Source organism: Hordeum vulgare, chromosome 3H, assembly GCF_904849725.1.
Source record: "Hordeum vulgare subsp. vulgare chromosome 3H, MorexV3_pseudomolecules_assembly, whole genome shotgun sequence".
NCBI classification, from domain to species: Eukaryota; Viridiplantae; Streptophyta; class Magnoliopsida; order Poales; family Poaceae; genus Hordeum; species Hordeum vulgare.
Window position 1 is genome coordinate 49,748,301 of NC_058520.1, and position 15,706 is coordinate 49,764,006.

Here is a 15,706-nt window from a genome sequence, read left to right on the forward strand (position 1 = left end):
AACCCACAATCATGCACAACGTTCCTTCTTGGACTTACAATCTACTACTCGGCCAAAGCAATAAATAGCAACGAAGAGCATGCATGAATCACTAAGGAACATAATATAAAAGGATAATCAAATATATAACTCATAACAATCTGAACATAATCTCATAATCCATCGGATCCCAACAAACCAAGCATAGAAATAGCAAAATAATTACATAGATGCCTTCATCATGTAGGGCAGCTCAATAGGACTATCCATTGAAGCACAAGATTGGAGAGAAGACATCACATAGCTACTGGTCATGGATCCATGGTCCAAGGAGGACAACTCATGGCACGCCCGGGAAGCATCCATGGCAGCGGAGAAGCTCCCAGAGGTCAATCCTCCCTCCGGCAGGGTGCCGGGAAGAGGTCTCCTCACGCTCCCGATCTCGGAAGCGTTGCGGCGGTGGAACGATGGAGAAATTCGCGATTCTGGATCTCGTATGGGGTTTTCCTTGTCAAGGGGTAAATATAGGCAAAAGGAGGGCACTAGAGGGCGTGGGACCCACCCAGGCGGCCTCTTGGCGCGGCCTAGGGGTGGGCCACGCCTACTAGTCGCCTGGGCCTCCCCTGGCACCCCTCTGGCCCCCTTTTGTGCTTCGTGAATCTTCTGGTGCGCTGATTTTTATATATTTTTCTCGGGATTTTTCGGGCTTCGGAAAATTGGGTAAAAGCCCCTGCAAAATAGACATCAACAGACAGAAACTGGCACTGGGTGGACTGAGTTAGTAGGTTAGTCTAAATATGTGTAAAATGATATAAAAGTGTAGCAAAACATATAACAATGTCACCCAAAAGATCATGGAACAAGCAGAAATTATAGATACGTTTGGGACGTATCACCACCCACCCGGCTAGCGACTCCATGGCGATCTGGGATTCTAGCCATCGTGTTCAACTCCTCTTCGAATCATCTTCTTGAGTGACCTCTCCTTAGTTCGGCATACCAATCTCAATGGGTTCTCGTACTGGCTCCACCCTCGATCTGGATTTTTCTCATGGTGGGTCTTTTGCGGATGATGTGTTTCAGCAATCTGGTCTTTCAGTGCACCCGATGGATCATCGGCGTTATTTTATCATGGTGGTCTCTTTTAACACACATGCTTTTCATTTCACTAATGATTCTATTGCTGTCGCCTTAGAGTTAGTGATCGATGGCTCGGCTATTGATCTTATGGTGGAATGTGTTAAGGATAAGGTTTTCTCTTTCAGGGTCTAATGCAAACAAGTTGGTTTTCATATCCTTGATTTGAGTTCTTTCTCATGCCTTAGTTTCAAGTGCTACTTTCGTCTTTGGGGTAATGGTGGCCCAAATTGGTGGCATGAGTTCAAGCTGTAGAAGAAACAATGTGACGCTGAATGGATCTTGGTTAGTCCTTCCAAGCGTTGTTATGCTTTAGGTTTGATGGCAATGCATTCCTTACCTTTAAAATCTTCCACCATATATATATGAGTTGCGAGTTTGGTAAACATTTAAGACAATGTGAAAACTGTTTCATGTGAAAATTGTTTCACAACTCATGCCACATGGAACACCATAGTCTGATGGTGTGTCCGTATGTCATAGTCGTGCCCTATTAGATATGATGCATATTATGATGTCTCTTATAAAATTAGCACTATTGTTAATGGTTAGGCATTAGAGACAACCACGTTCACTTTAAATAGGGCACCACGTAATTCCATTGAGATGACACCGTATGAACTATGGTTTGTAGAAACCTAAACCATCATTTCTTAAAAGTTTGGGGCTACAATGCTTATGTGAAAGAGTTTTAGCCTGATAAGCTTGAACCCAAAGCGGATAAATGCATCTTCATAGGACACCCAAAATGGTTGGGTATACCTCCTATCTTAGATATGGAAGCAAAGTGTTTGTTTCTAGAAATGGGTCCTTTCTCGAGGAAAAGTTTCTCTCGAAAGAATTGAGTGGAAGGATGGTGGAGACTTGATGAGGTTAATGAACCATCACTTCAACCAGTGTGTAGCAGGTCACTGGAAGTTGTTCATGTGGCACCTACACCAATTGAAGTGTAAGCTAATGATAGTGATCATGAAAGTTTCGGATCAAGTCACTACCAAACCTCGTAGGTCGACAAGGACGCCTACTTCTCGAGAGTGGTACGGTAATCCTGTCTTGGAGGTCGTGTTGCTAGGCAACAATGAACCTACGAGCTATGGAGAAGTCATGGTGGGGCCGGATTCCATCAAATGGCTGGAGGCCATGAAACCCGAGAGGATATCCATGTATGAAAAAAAGTGTATACTTTGGAAGAACTAATTGATGGTTGTAAGACTGTTAACTACAGATGGATCTTTGAAAGGAAGACAGACGATAATGGTGAAAAGTTACCATTAAGAAGGCTCGACTTGTCGCAAAGATGTTTACAACAAAGTTCAAAGAGTTGACTCTGATGAGACTTTCTCACTCATAGCGACGTTGAAAGTCTGTTGGAATTATGTTAGCAGTTGCTGCATCGTTTATGAAATCTTGCAGATAGGATGTCAAAACATTGTTTCCTCGACGGTTTCCTTGAGGAAAGGTTGTATGTGATACAACTAGAAGATTTTGGCGATCCTAAAGGATGCTAACAAGTACGCAAAGCTCTAGCGATCCTTCTAAGGACTAGAGCTAGCATCTTGGAGTTGGAATATATGCTTTGATGAGATGATCAAAATTTTTGGATTTATACAAGGTTTATGAGAAACTTTTGTTTCCAAAGAAGTGAGTGGGAGCACTATGGAATTTCTGATGAGTATATGTGGTTGACATATTGTTGATCGGAAATAATGTAGAATTTTTGGAAAGCATAAAGGGTTGTTTGAAAGGAGTTTTTCAAAGGAAAACCTGGATTAAGCTACTTGAACATTGAGCATCAAGATCTATAAATATAGATCAAAATGCTTGACAGAACTTTCAACGGAATACATGCCTTGACAAGTCTTGAAGGAGTTCAAAATAGATCGGCAAATAAGGAGTTCTTGTCTGTGTTGTAAGGTGTGAATTTGAGTAAGACTCAAAAGCCCGACCACGGCAGAAGAAACAGAAAGGACGAAGGTCATTCCCTATGCATCAGCCATAGGCTCTATAGTATGTTGTGTTGTGTACCGCACCTGAAGTGTGCCTTGCCATGAGTCAGTCAAGGGGTACAAAAGTGATCCAGGAATGGATCACTAGATAGTGGTCAAAGTTATCATTACTAACTAGCGGACTAAGGAATTTTTCTCGATTATGGAGGTGATTAAAGAGTTCGTCGTAAAGGGTTACGTCGATGCAAGCTTTAACACTAATTCGGATAACTCTGAGTAGTAAACCGGATTATTATAGTGGAGCAGTCATTTGGAATAGTTCCAAATGGTGCATGGTAGCAGTATCTATAGGAAGACATAGAGATTTGTAAAGCACACACGGATCTGAAAGGTTCAGATCCGTTTTGTCTAAAACCTCTCTCACAAGAAATACATGATCGAACCCCAAAACTGTATGGGTGTTGGATTCATTGCAATCACATAGTAATGTGAACTAGATTATTGACTCTAGTGCAAGTGGGAGACTGTTGGAAATATGCCCTAGAGGCAATAATAAATTGGTTATTATTATATTTCCTAGTTCATGATAATTGTCTATTATTCATGCTATAATTGTATTAACCGGAAATAGTAATACATGTGTGAATACATAGACCACAACATGTCCCTAGTGAGACTCTAGTTGGCTAGCTCGTTGATCAATAGATGATCATGGTTTCCTGATCATGGACATTGGATGTCATTGATAATGGGATCACATCATTGGGGAATGATGTGATGGACAAGACCCAATCCTAAGCATAGCACTAGATCATTTTGTTCGTCTGCTAAAGCTTTTCTAACGTCAAGTATCATTTCCTTAGACCATGAGATTGTGCAACTCCCGGATATCGTAGGAGTTCTTTGGATTATCAAACGTCACAACGTAACTGGGTGATTATAAAGGTGCACTACAGGTATCTCTGAAAGTGTCTATTTGGTTGTATGAATCGAGACTGGGATTTGTCACTCCATGTGACGGAGAGGTATATCTAGCCCCACTCGGTAATCCATCATCATACTGAGCTCAATGTGACTAAGGAGTTAGCCACGACATGACGTGTTATGGAACGAGTAAAGAGACTTGCCGACAACGAGATTGAACAAGGTATAGGGATACCGACGATTGAATCTCGGGCAAGTATCATACCGATAAACAAAGGGAATTGCATACATGATTGCTTGAATCCCCGACATCGTGGTTCATCCGATGATATCACCTTGGAACATGCGGGAACCAACATGGATATCCAGACCCCGCTGTTGGTTATTGACTGGAGAGGTGTCTCGGTCATGTCTGCATGCTTCCCGAACCCATAGGGTCTACACACTTAAGGTTCGATGACGCTAGGGTTATAGGGGAATAGTGTACGTGGTTACCGAAGGTTGTTCGGAGTCCCGGATGAGATCCCAGACGTCACAAGGAGTTCCGGAATGGTCCGGAGGTAAAGATTCATATATAGGAAGCATTGTTGAGGAAATCGTTAACTGGTAACTGCTCGGTTGACTAGCGAGTAGGGGATTAATAGACTAATCAGAAAGTTAATCGGCCTTTTAATCCATTAATCGGGTGTTTTTTCAATTAATCGGCTACTCGGTGATCCTACGAGTAGTGATTAATCGGCAAGTTAACTGGTAAATCGAACGAATTCTTGAACAGGGATAGGAAGTGAGGATTTGGTCACCAGCAGTGTTTCGGGTGACACCGGTAATGTATCGGGACCACCGGAAGGGTTCCAGGGGTCCACCGGCAAGGGCCACAAGCCCCAAGCTGCTACATGGGCAAAAAGTGGGTGGGAACCACCCCTAAGTGGGCTGGTGCGCCTCCACAATCAGCCCAAGGCGTAGCAAGGGGTGGAAGAGGCAAAACCCTAGGCGTGGGGAGGCCACCTTGGGCCTCAAGGCCCACCCTAGGGCGCCTCTGATGACCCACAAGTATAGGGGATCAATCTTAGTCCTTTCGATAAGTAAGAGTGTCGAACCCAACGAGGAGCAGAAGGATCTGACAAGTGGTTTTCAGCAAGGTAAAATCTGCTGGCACTGAAATTGTCGGTAACAAGTGATTGTGTGGTGAGATGATTCGTAGCAAGCAACAAGTAACAAAAGTAGCAACGGTGCAGAAAAGTGGCCCAATCCCTTTTATAGCAAGGGACAAGCCTGGACAAAGTCTTATAGGAGGAAAAACGCTCCCGAGGACACACGGGAATTTCTATCATGCTAGTTTTCATCATGTTCATATGATTCGTGTTTGTTACTTTTGTAGTTTGATATGTGGGTGGACCGGTGCTTGGGTACTTCCCTTACTTGGATAAGCATCCACTTATGATTAATCCCTCTCGCAAGCATCCACAACTATGAAAGAAGAATTAAGACAAAGTCTAACCATAGCATTAAACTAGTGGATCCAAATCAGCCCCTTACGAAGTAACGCATAAACTAGGGTTTAAGCTTCTGTCACTCTAGCAACCCATCATCTACTTACTACTTCCCAATGCCTTCCTCTAGGCCCAAATAATGGTGAAGTGTTATGTAGTCGACGTTCACATAACACCACCAGAGGAAAAACAACATACAACATATCAAAATACCAAACGAATACCAAATTCACATGACTATTATTAGCATGACTTATCCCATATCCTCAGGAACAAAAGTAACTACTTACAAAGCATAATCATAATCATGATCAGAGAGGTAATGAGTAGCATCAAGGATCTGAACATAAACTCTTCCACCAAATAATCCAAGTAGCATCAACTACAAAGAGTAATCAACACTACTGACAACCTTACAAGTACCAACCGGAGTCGTGAGACGGAGATTGGTAACAAGTGATGAACTAGGGTTTGGAGATGAGATGGTGCTGATGAAGATGTTGATGGAGATGAGTCCCCTCCGATGAGAGGATTGTTGGTTATGACGATGGCGACGATTTACCCCTCTGGGAGGGAAGTTTCCCTGGCAGGATCGTCCTGTCGGAGCTCTAGATTGGTTCTGCTCAAGTTCAGCCTCGTGGCGGCGGAGAAACCACGAAAAATCTCCCTTCTGATTTTTTTCCTGGACGAAACCCTCCATATAGCAAAAGAGGGGGGCCAGTGGGATGCCCACAAGCCCCCATGGCGTGGCCTGGGGTGGTCGCGCCGTGCAGGCTTGTGGGAACCCCCTGGTGCCCCTCTGGCACTTCTTCGGCCCAGTATTTTTTACAAATTGGGAAAAAATCTCCATTGATTTTCACGGCGTTTGGAGTTGCGCAGAATAGGTATCTCAACTTTGCTCCACTTTCAGGCCAGAATTCCAGTTGCCAGTATTCTCCCTCTTCATGTAAACCTTGCAAAATAAGAGAGAAAAGGCATAAGAATAGTACCGTGAAGTGAAATAACAGCCAAAGAAGCGATAAATATCAACATGAAAACATGATGCAAAATGGACGTATCAACTCCCCCAAGCTTAGACTTTGCTTGTCCTCAAGCGAAAGCCGAGCTTAATAAATATGTCCACATGTTTAGGGAGAGAGATGTCAACAAAACAAGATACGAACATGCATGCATCATGATCATGATCAGAACAGCAATACCAACATATAATCTCTCATGCTAAAGTGATAATTCCTTCACAAAGTAAAGCATTGATCAATAACCTTACCGAGAATTAACAACCGATAGCCTTTAGTCATTGAAGCAATTGCAATTTATCACAACATCAGAAAGAGTCAATAAGAGCTTGTAAAGCAAATCCACATACTCAATCATTCTTTCGTTCTCTACAATTGCTACAACTCACGTGGTACTCATGAGACTAAAGTTTCAGCTGGACACAGAGAAAGATAGGGGCTTATAGTTTTGCCTCCCAACTGCTTACCTCAAGGGTAATGTCAACAATAATAATTCATGAGTGCCTACCTCCAAGTTGACATATGAATATAGATCTTTCCCAAGCATGTGACGGTAGCCAAGATAAAGGCGAAATAAGGAATTGGTGAAGATCACCATGACTCTTTCAGGGACAAAAAGTAAAGGTACAAGATAGGCCCTTCGCAGAGGGAAGCAGAGGTTGTCATGCGCTTTTGAGGTTTGGATGTGTGTCCTCTTAGTGCGGGGGAACGTCACCTTGTATTGCCCCTTGTGATAAAGAACTTTATTATGTAGTCTGTCGCTTTTATGTCTTCCTCATCACAGGTTTGATATTAGAAAGCAATTTTTATTGCTTGCACCGATGACAACTTACTTGAAGGATCTTATTCAATCCATAGGTAGGTATGGTGGACACTCATGGCAAAACTGGGTTTGAAGGTTTATGGATGCACAAGTAGTATCTCTACTTGGTGCGGGAGTTTTGGCTATTGTGAAATGGAAGCAATCGTCACATGCTAAGGGATGTCTAATCATATAACATTGTTTAGAGCCAAGCAAACACAATTCATTACGTTGTCTTTCTTGTCCAACATCTACTTCTAGGCATGCAATAGCTTAGTGAGTGTTCACAATCATAGATGGTGTCAGAGTTGATATATTTATATGTGAACCTCTCCTTCTTTACCACTTCCTACTAATTGCAACAATGACCAAGGTCTACGTTTGCCTACCCTCAACAAGTTTCAATCCTCATTCTTTTTATATGTGAAGCCATCACTTCCCATAAGATCATTACATGATCTTTCGTGCTTTTGTTCTGTTCTCACTCTTTTGATCATGGCAAGAGGCAAAGCCCTTCAACTAAGACACTCTTTATTATATGGCTCACGAGCAAGAATACATCGGGGGTGACACAAAACTAAACTCAAGACTAAAACACTAAGACTTTTACTCTACTAGAAAAAGAGAAAACTGAAAAGGAAAACTAAAACAAAGGTGAAGGCAAAAGATGTGATGGTGATACGATACTGGGGCAAGTCCCCCAAGCTTGGCACAAGCCAAGGGGATTGCCCATACCAATGCTCAGTTGTCTTCCTTTGGTGGTGGTGGAGGAGTTGTTGCAGAGGTCTTGAGCTTGTCTAATTTTCACTTGAGCATAAAATTCTGCTCTCTTAGATCATCATTTTCCTCCTCAAGCTTCAACACCCTTTGGCATAATTCCTGCTTACTCTCCTGCAAGAAACGAGAAGGGATAACCAAGGTCTTAGGTTTCTTCCTTGAGTCAGGGAGGCTCGACTTCTTGAACTCCACATGAGTGCGTCCAGGTTGAGGTAGAGGAGCCTCCTCTTCATCGGAACTCGTTTGTTCCTTCCCCTTGGGATCATAGTCTTCTTCCTCATCAGTGGTCCAGTCGTATGGTTCCAAGTCCCCATAGACCTTGGGGTTATCAAGGTAATCTGCCACATAGCTCTCCCCCTCTGAATCCTGAGAAGACATCTTGACATAGATCTGAGGCAGAAAACAGACTCGAAACGAAAGACAGAGGAAATTTGCGTGATGCAGGGGTCAGACCAGACCAGAAGGAGTCCCCTGCACGAAAACGGAGTCCGGGAGGCGCATGAGGTGGCCACAAGCCCTCACGGTGCGGCCAGGGGGTGGGCCCGCGCCGTGTAGGCTTGTCGCCTCCTCGCGCACTTTCCGGACTACCTGCAATTTTTGTATTTTTTTCAAATATTCCAAAATGGAGAAAATTTCCTATTGGAAAAGTTTTGGACTCTGTTTTCTTACCGAATCACATACCTCTTCATTTTCGGAGTCTGAAACAGGCTGATAAACATCCCTTAGGTATTCCTCCTGAGTTATGGTATTGATAATATTGCTCTCAACATTTATGGGAGCACCTGAGATATAATGCTTGATTCTCTGCCCATTTACAACTCTCGGACAATTACTTTCCGTGTTGATGATCTTGATAGCACCGGAACGATATACTTCCTCAACAACGTAGGGACTTCCCATTTAGAGAGAAGCTTGCCTGCAAAGAATCTTAAATGAGAGTTATATAGCAAGACATAATCACCTACATTGAACTCACGCTTTTGTATCCTCTTATCAAGCCACCTCTTAACCTTCTCTTTGAAGAGCTTGGCATTCTCATATGCCTGAGTTCTCCACTCACCAGGCGAGCTAATGTCAAATAACCTCTTCTCACCGGCAAGTTTGAAATCAAAGTTGAGCTCTTTGATTGCCCAATAAGCTTTATGCTCTAGCTCAAGAGGTAAGTGACATGCTTTCCCATACACCATTTTGTACGGAGACATGCCCATGGGATTCTTATAGGCAGTTCTATAAGCCCACAGTGCATCATCGAGCTTCTTAGACCAATTCTTTCTAGACCTGTTGACAGTCTTTTGCAGAATCAATTTAATTCTCTATTACTTAGCTCTACTTGACCACTGGACTGAGGGTGGTAGGGAGACGCAATTCTATGGTTGACATCGTACTTAGCAAGTGTTTTACGGAAAGCACCATGAATGAAGTGTGAACCACCGTCGGTCATTAGATATCTAGGGACTCCAAATCTAGGGAAGATAACTTCTTTCAGCATCTTGATAGCTTCTACCCACTTAGTGACGTAATCAACACCAACTAGGATGTGAGTATACCCGTTGGATTTTGGAAAAGGTCCCATATAATCAAATCCCCAGACATCTAATGGTTCAATGACAAGTGGATAGTTCATAGGCATTTCCTGACGTTTGCTAATATTACCTATTCTTTGACATTCGTCACAAGACAAGACAAACTCACGGGCATCCTTGAAGAGAGTGGGCCAATAGAAACCTGATTGCAATACCCTGTGTGTAGTTCTATCTCCCGCATGGTGTCCTCCATAGGCCTCGGAGTGACACTTCTGTAGGATCTGGCCCTATTCATGTTGAGGTACACAATGTCTAATAACACCATCTACTCCTTCCGTATAAAGGTGAGGATCATCCCAAAAGTAGTGTCTCAAGTCAAAGAAGAATTTCTTCTTTTGATGGTATGTGAAACTAGGTGGTATGTATTTGGCAACGATATAGTTTGCATAATCAGCATACCACGGTGCACTACGTGAAGCATTGTTGACATTCAATTAGACCTCGGGAAATCTATCATCAATAGGTTGTGGGTCATCAAGAACGTTCTCCAACCTAGACAAGTTATCTGCTACTGGGTTATCAGCACCCTTTCTGTCAACAACGTGCAAATCAAATTCTTGTAGCAAGAGAACCCACCTGATAAGTCTAGATTTAGCATCCTTCTTCTCCATGAGGTACTTAATAGCAGCATGATCAGTGTGAATAGTGACTTTGGAATCAACTATGTAAGACCTGAACTTTTCACATGCAAACACGACTGCTAAAAACTCCTTCTATGTAGTAGCATAGTTTCTCTGGGCACTGTCTAGAGTTTTACTAGCGTAGTGAATAACATTCAACTTCTTATCAACTCATTTCCCTAGAACAGCACCAACAGCATAATCACTAGCGTCACACATGATCTCAAAAGGCAAGTTCCAATCAGGTGGTTGAACAATAGGTGCAGTTATCAAAGCCCTCTTAAGTATTTCGAAGGCTTCCTCACAATCATCGTCAAAAACAAAAGGAATATCCTTTTGCAAGAGATTGGTAAGAGGCCTAGAAATCTTAGAGAAGTCTTTGATGAACCTTCTATAGAAACCAGCATGACCAACGAAACTTCTTATTCCTTTGATATCTGTGGGGTATGGCATTTTCTCGATCGCATGAACCTTAGCCTTATCGACTTCAATACCTCTTTCAGAAATTTTGTGTCCTAAGACGATGCCTTCATTAACCATAAAGTGGCACCTCTCCCAATTCAAGACAAGATTGGTGTCTTTACACCTCTATAAGACTCGATCAAGGTTGCTGAGGCAATCATCAAAGGAAGACCCGTAAATGGAGAAGGCATCCATGAAAACCTCAACAATCTTCTCACAAAAGTCAGAGAATATAGCCATCATACATCTTTGAAATGTGGCAGGTGCATTACATAAGCCAAAAGGCATACGTCTATAGGCAAAGCTACCGAAAGGGCAGGTGAAAGTGGTTTTCTCCTGATCAGATTGTGCAACTGGTATTTGGGAGAAAGCAGAATAACCGTCTAGAAAGCACAAGTGTGTGTGTGTTTGGATAGTCTTTCTAGCACTTGGTCGATAAAAGGGAGAGGGTAATGATCTTTCCTAGTGGCTCTATTCAACTTCCTAAAATCAATCACCATCCTATAGCCAGTAATAATCCTCTGTGGGATCAATTCATCCTTATCATTAGGGACAACGGTAATGCCTCCCTTCTAGGGGACGCAATGCACCGGACTCACCCAATCGCTATGAGCAACATGATAGATAATACCTGCTTCCAGGAGCTTTAGTATTTCTTTTCTCACTACTTCTTTCATATTAGGATTCAGTCTCATTTGATGATCAGCAACTGGTTTGAATTCAGGATCAGTTTTGATCTTGTGCTGCCATAGAGTGGGACTAATGCCCTTAAGATCATCAAGAGTATATCCAATAGCAGCACAGTGCTTCCTCAGAGTTTTTAGCAACTTCTTTTCATCATGCTCCGAGAGGCTAGCACTAATTATGACAGGATATATCTCTTTTTCATCAAGATAGGCATACTTAAGAGTATCAGGCAACTATTTAAGCTCGAACACAGGATCACCCTTTTGTGGAGATGGATCCCCAAGCAGTTCAACAGGCAAGTTATTCTTAAGGATAGGATATTGTTCTAAGACAACTCTATCTATCTCATCCCTTTCATCCATATGCATATCATTTTCATGCTCAAGCAAGTATTGCTCTAAGGGATCAGTAGGAGGCACGACAATAGAAGCTAAGGCAATAATTTCATCCTTACTAGGCAACTCCTTTTCATGAGGTTGTCTACCAAACTTGGAGAAATTGAACTCATGTGACACACCTTCAAAGCCAATAGTGACAGTTTGCTTCTCACAGTTAATATGAGCATTGACAGTATTGAGAAAAGGTCTACCAAATATGATGGAACAGAAGCTATCTTGTGTTGGAATTATGCCCTAGAGGCAATAATAAATATAGTTATTATTATAATTCCTGTATCAAGATAATCGTTTATTATCCATGCTATAATTGTATTGAATGAAGACTTATATACATGTGTGGATACATAGACAAAACACTGTCCCTAGCAAGCCTCTAGTTGGCTAGCCAGTTGATCAAAGATAGTCAGGGTCTTCTGGTTATATACAAGGTGTTGTTGCTTGATAACTGGATCACGTCATTAGAAGAATCACGTGATGGACTAGACCCAAACTAATAGACGTAGCATGTTGATCGTGTCATTTTGTTGCTACTGTTTTCTGCGTGTCAAGTATTTGTTCCTATGACGATGAGATCATATAACTCACTGACACCGTAGGAATGCTTTTTGTGTATCAAACGTCGCAACGTAACTGGGTGACTATAAAGATGCTCTCCAGGTATCTCCGAAGGTGTTCGTTGAGTTAGTATGGATCGAGACTGGGGTTTGTCACTCCGTGTGACGGAGAGGTATATCGGGGCCCACTCGGTAATACAACATCACACACAAGCCTTGCAAGCAATGTGTGTAAGTTGCGGGATCTTGTATTACGGAATGAGTAAAGAGACTTGTCGGTAAACGAGATTGAAATAGGTAAGCGGATACTAACGATCAAATCTCGGGCAAGTAACATACGAAGGACAAAGGGAATGACATACGGGATTATATGAATCCTTGGCACTGAGGTTCAAATGATAGGATCTTCGTAGAATATGTGGGATCCAATATGGGCATCCAGGTCCCGCTATTGGATATTGACCGAGGAGTCACTCGGTCATGTTTACATAGTTCTCGAACCCGCAGGGTCTGCACACTTAAGGTTCGACGTTGTTTTATGCGTATTTGAGTTATATGGTTGGTTACCGAATGTTGTTCGGAGTCCCGGATGAGATCGCGAACGTCACGAGGGTTTCCGGAATGGTCCGGAAACGAAGATTGATATGTAGGATGACCTCATTTGATTACCGGAAGGTTTCCGGAGTTACCGGGAATGTACCGAGAATGACGAATGGGTTCCGGGTGTTCACCGGGGGGGCAACCCACCCCGGGGAAGCCCATAGGCCTTAGGGGTGGCGCACCAGCCCTTGGTGGGCTGGTGGGACAGCCCAAGAGGGCCCTATGCGCCAAGGAGAGAAAATCAAAGATAAAAGAAAAGAAAAAGGGGTGGGAAAGGAGAGAAGGACTCCACTTTCCAATCCTAGTTGGACTAGGATTGGAGGAGGACTCCTCCTCCCCTTGGTGCGCAGCCCTTGGGGCTCCTTGAGCCTCAAGGCAAGCCTCCCCTCCCTCCTCCTATATATATGGAGCAATTAGGGCTGATTTGGGACAACTTTTCAAAGGCAGCCCGACCACATACCTCCACGGTTTTACCTCTAGATCGCGTTTCTGCGGAGCTCGGGAGGAGCCCTGCCGAGATCAGATCACCACCAACCTCCGTAGCGCCGTCACGCTGCCGGAGAACTCATCTACCTCTCCGTCTCTCTTGCTGGATCAAGAAGGCCGAGATCATCGTCGAGCTGTACGTGTGCTGAACGCGGAGGTGCCGTCCGTTTGGCACTAGATCGTAGGACGGATCGCGGGACGGTTCGTGGGACGGTTCGCGGGGCGGATCGAGGGACGTGAGGACGTTCCACTACATCAACCGCGTTCACTAACGCTTCTGCTGTGTGATCTACAAGGGTACGTAGATCGGAAATCCCCTCTCGTAGATGAACATCACCATGATAGGTCTTCGTGCGCGTAGGAAATTTTTTGTTTCCCATGCGACGTTCCCCAATAGTGGCATCATGAGCTAGGTTCATGCGTAGATGTCTTCTTGAGTAGAACACAAAAGTTTTTGTGGGCGGTGATGTGCGTTTCGCTGCCCTCGTTAGTCTTTTCTTGATTCCGCGGTATTGTTGGATTGAAGCGGCTTGGACCGACATTACTCGTACACTTACGAGAGACTGGTTTCATCTCTACGAGTAACCCCCTTGCTCAAAGATGACTGGAAAGTGTCGGTTTCTCCAACTTTAGTTGAATCGGATTTGACCGAGGAGGTCCTTATATAAGGTTAAATAGCAATTCATATATCTCCGTTGTGGTGTTTGCGTAAGTAAGATGCGATCCTACTAGATACCCATGGTCACCACGTAAAACATGCAACAACAAAATTAGAGGACGTCTAACTTGTTTTTGCAGGGTAAGCTTGTGATGTGATATGGCAACGATGTGATGTGATATATTGGATGTATGAGATGATCATGTTGTAATAGATAATATCAACTTGCACGTCGATGGTACGACAACCGGCAGGAGCCATAGGGTTGTCTTTAAACTAACGTTTGTGCTTGCAGATGCGTTTACTATTTTGCTAGGATGTAGCTTTAGTAGTAATAGCATGAGTAGCACGACAACCCCGATGACGACACGTTGATGGAGATCATGGTGTGGCGCCGGTGAGAAGAAGATCGTGCCGGTGCTTTGGTGATGGAGATCAAGGAGCACGTGATGATGGCCATATCATGTCACTTATGAATTGCATGTGATGTTAATCCTTTTATGCACCTTATTTTTCTTAGAACGATGGTAGCATTATGAGGTGATCTCTCACTAAAATTTCAAGATGAAATTGTGTTCTCCCCGACTGTGCACCGTTGCTACAGTTCGTCGTTTCGAGACACCACGTGATGATCGGGTGTGATAGACTCAACGTTCATATACAACGGGTGCAAAACAGTTGCACACGCGGAACACTCAGGTTAAGCTTGACGAGCCTAGCATGTGCAGACATGGCCTCGAAACACATGAGACCGAAAGGTCGATCATGAATCATATAGTTGATATGATTAGCATAGGGATGCTTACCACTGAAACTATACTCAACTCACGTGATGATCGGACTTGAGCTAGTGTAAGTGGGTCATGAACCACTCAAATGACTAGAGAGATGTACTTTTTGAGTGGGAGTTTAGCAAGTAATGTGATTAAGTTAAACTATAATTATCTTGAACATAGTCTAAGTCCACTTTGAATATATTTGTGTTGTAGATCATGGCTCACGCGACAGTCACCCTGAATTTTAATACGTTCCTAGAGAAAGCTAAGTTGAAAGATGATGGAAGCAACTTTGTAGACTGGGCTCGTAATCTTAAGTTGATCCTACAAGCTGGGAAGAAGGATTATGTCCTTAATGCTGCGCTAGGAGGTGAACCACCCGCTACGGCTGACCAGGATGCTTAGAACGCTTGGTTAACACGTAAGGAGGACTACTCAGTAGTTCAATGTGCAGTCTTGTATGGCTTAGAACCGGGACTTCAACGTCGCTTTGAGCGTCATGGAGCATATGAGATGTTCCAGGAGTTGAAGTTTATCTTTCAGAAGAACGCCCGGATCGAGAGGTATGAGACCTCCGATAAATTCTATGCTTGCAAGATGGAGGAGAATTCGTCTGTCAGTGAACATGTGCTCAAAATGTCTGGGTACTCAAACCGTCTAGCTGAGCTGGGGATTGAACTCCCGCAAGAGGCTATCACTGACAGAATTCTTCAATCACTGCCGCCAAGCTATAAGGGCTTTGTGTTGAACTACAGCATGCAAGGGATGAACAAGTCACCCGGCGAGTTGTTTGCGATGCTGAAAGTCGCAG